General features: G+C 45.4%; 1 pseudogene; it reads left to right on the top strand.

Moving 5' to 3' along the window:
• The first annotated feature begins 2400 nt into the window (after window positions 1–2400).
• LOC110328379 lies at window positions 2401–2955 on the top strand (annotated as a pseudogene).
• The last annotated feature ends 403 nt before the right edge of the window (window positions 2956–3358 follow it).

The raw sequence follows: 3358 nt of genomic DNA, 5'->3' as shown, positions 1-3358 counted from the left end.
AGCCTAGGAGAAATCTACACAATTGGTATTTAGCCTTTTTTATTGTTGTTGAATGAAAAAAAAATCCTCCCTTTTACCCACCAAGTGGAGGAAACCTTATCCTATGTGATTTCATACAGCAAACAGGGAGGCTGACTCCAGGGGACTCCACCTTTGCTCAGAAAGTCTTGGGATGGAGAGATGTAACTGAAATAATGCTCTTGAAGAATCTCCCTACCATTACTTGCAGGCAGTGCCATCTCTCTTCCGATGGCCGTGGAGAACAAGATTGTAGCCTCCCCTCTGTGTTCTTCATTTTCCATTGCTGCAGCAGAAGTCTGAGAGAAAGGATTTAAGAGGAGGAAATCATCTGCATGCTTCCACTGAAGGAAATAGGGAGGGAAGGGACTGCAGAGATGGCTCAGCCTTTAAAGGTACGGACTGTTCTTCCAGAGGGCCTGCTGGGTTCAGGTTCTCCCTCCCACATGGCCGCTCACAGCCATTGTGAGCTTCAGTTCCAGGGGAATCTAACATTCTCTTTTGGCCTATGTGGATGCTGATACATATGCATGCAGCCAAATACTCATAGACACAAACAATTAAATAAATAACTTTAATTATTATATATTTATATACTATATGTTTATATCTTATTGTGTTTATATATTTACATCGTGTTGTATAATATGTATTTATATATTATTTATATATTACATACTTTTGCATATATATCAGGAAAGGTCAATGCAATAGAAATAGCAGGTCCTTTGACTAGAAAGCCTTGCTTAGATTAAAAACAGGAAGTGGAATAAGAATAAGAGCTGATGATTTCTAAGGCATCCATTTTCCCCTTAGACACCAGTTAGTGAGAAAGACCGTGGTGTCAGCAGCTCCACCTTACAGAAAAGGAACAGCAAACGAAGTAGCAGCATCTGCAGTAACACTTAGGAACTATGGGTATTGGAGACTGCTTCAGCTTCCAGTTAGAGAGTGAGACTCAGGAGGACCAGAGACGCCGACTCTGCCTTGTGGATTCTCGCCCACACCCTTTGGCCAGCAGCAAAGACAGGCATGGCCCTATTGCATAGACACAACAGTCTTCAAACCTCAGTACAATGTCACCAAGAGGAGAGAGCACCCTGACCAGTCTCAAGGCCAGTAAGGTACAGCTCTGGGAAGCACACTGAGGCTGTTGCAAAAGCTATGAAACTCCATCCTTTTGGGATTAGGACCGCCCTCCAGAGCCTCCTGACTAGACCACTGCCAGCATCACTCCATGACCAAATGAATGCAGCCAGGGATACAGGACTTTCTTTGTACATTTCTCCACACTTCTTCCAGCAGCCACAGAGGTATATTTTGCAGTGTGTCCTAAACTCTTCTTTCTTTTTAATGAGTGGAAAGAGGCCAGACTTGGAGGCTGTTCCTACTAGTGGCAGGTCACGGACGTAAGCCTGGGGCTGAGAGGCCTTCTCAGCTGTGTCTGACAAGAGGCTCATACCAGATCTTAACACCAGAGCTGCCCAATACCTAAGAAACAAGAAGATTATCTACCACGCTAGGTAGATGGAAGCGGCAGATCAGGCTCCTATGGCTACCCACATACTGTAGGCACAAGGGGGACGCCCCTGAATCCCACAGGTGCCAGAATGTAGAACTCTGCTTGTGTTCCGAAGAACTCCTCCCCTACAAACCTAACTATGGTTTACACAGAGCTCATCAAAGGAGGGCACCCTGGAAATTTTAGACAGCCCACCGTTAACCCCCTGCAAACACTGGCTTATCTGATCTGAGATCACCCTGAGGAGTATGTGGAAAGGTTAGGATTCTTGCTAATACCAGCATTTCTACCCGAATTACCTAGCAAAAGAGAGTTTTCAATAAAAAATTGCATTACCCATATCCAATTTGTTATCTTGGGGGTGACCCGGGATCCAAGTCTGAACATGCATTCATTTACGTGCTGATACACCTGTGCACATAGGTAGGAAGTAGCTTTATGTTCTATTTTTACCACCTACATCTGGACTGTGACCTGAAGCATGAAGCCATGTGTAGCAGGCATTTACATTGATATCCATATTGCTCTTTAATGATGATGACATCTGTATTAGTGCTTTACAGAGGACTTTTGGAGGACATAAAAGTGGCTAGGAAGTCAATGCTATAGCATCTTGGTCTCTGTCCATTAATGACTGAAGATCAGGGTTGACATTGTTCTATAGGGTCCAAAGAATGATCTAGGCCAGCGATGCTTTCTGTTTGGAGTGAGTGAGTTTATGAAGCATATAGCAAGGAAAGTAAAGAAAACAATGGTGCATGCGCATGAGCTCTGGCAATATCTGACAAGGTAGTGCAAGCTGGCAGTCCTGTGGTGGCCAAGGGCTGCAGAAATTCAAAGTTTCTGGTGTCCACGTGGGAATGACCTTCTTTGACCTTTCCTGGGACTTTTTCAGCTTTCCTGGACCTTGGAGTCACAGAGTTCCCTTTTTTGTAGGGATGATGCAAGATGATGAAGATGATGATGACGATGACGATGATGATGATGATGATGATGATGATGATGAAGATGAAGAGGAAGAGAAACGTCCAGGTCCTGAGACAGGAACACATGGTGAGAGACTATGGAAGGGGCAGACACAGCAGGACTCAGTGCTTAAGTACCCAGATAGTCACCAACCAGGATCTTTGAAGGGGTCTTGGAGATTCACGCAAAGCCTGAATCCCCCAAACCAGTTTCACCTTGGGGGTCCCAGGGACCCTTTCCATAGGTTGGATGGTATATGGCCCATGACTAGAGCCTGAGAGCACAATGATTTTTGACTCCCAGTTTCCCAAGAAGGTCTAGGTCCCCTTCTTCAACCCAAATCCTATTTCAAGAGCATCTCTGTGACCAAGATCACTAAGTCAGATGAGACAGTGGAGGAGCGCTGTACTGTGGTGAACAGTGACAGAGCCAACTTGTCGGTGAGCTAAGACAACACATGACAACTTACCAATTTGATGTGAACCACAGGTACTGAGACAGTCAATCTAGATTATCAGTTTAATCAGGCTGACAAGTATATAGGAGATTAATGATGCACACCTGTGTGTGTGTGTGTGTGTGTGTGTGTGTGTGTGTGTGTGTGTGTGCCTGACGAGATAAAGTGGGAAGAGGAAAGGTAGTACAAGCAATCTTTCTCTCTCTGCCTCCTGGTTGCTAGGAAGTGAGACTCCTCCTCCTCTCTCCTCCTCCCTCTCTCCTCACACCCCCTCAATGCCACCGAGGACCAAGCCCGCTGAAACTGTGAGCCAAATGAGCTCTTCCTTTCATCCACCACACCTGGAATGCTGTCCCAGGGCATGAAAGTCACAAACAAACACAGGTGACACTTCC

This window comes from Mus pahari, chromosome 10 (assembly GCF_900095145.1).
Source record: "Mus pahari chromosome 10, PAHARI_EIJ_v1.1, whole genome shotgun sequence".
In the NCBI taxonomy this organism is placed as follows: Eukaryota; Metazoa; Chordata; class Mammalia; order Rodentia; family Muridae; genus Mus; species Mus pahari.
The sequence above is the reverse complement of the archived record's forward strand: the minus strand, read 5'-3'. Positions and strand labels throughout refer to the sequence as shown.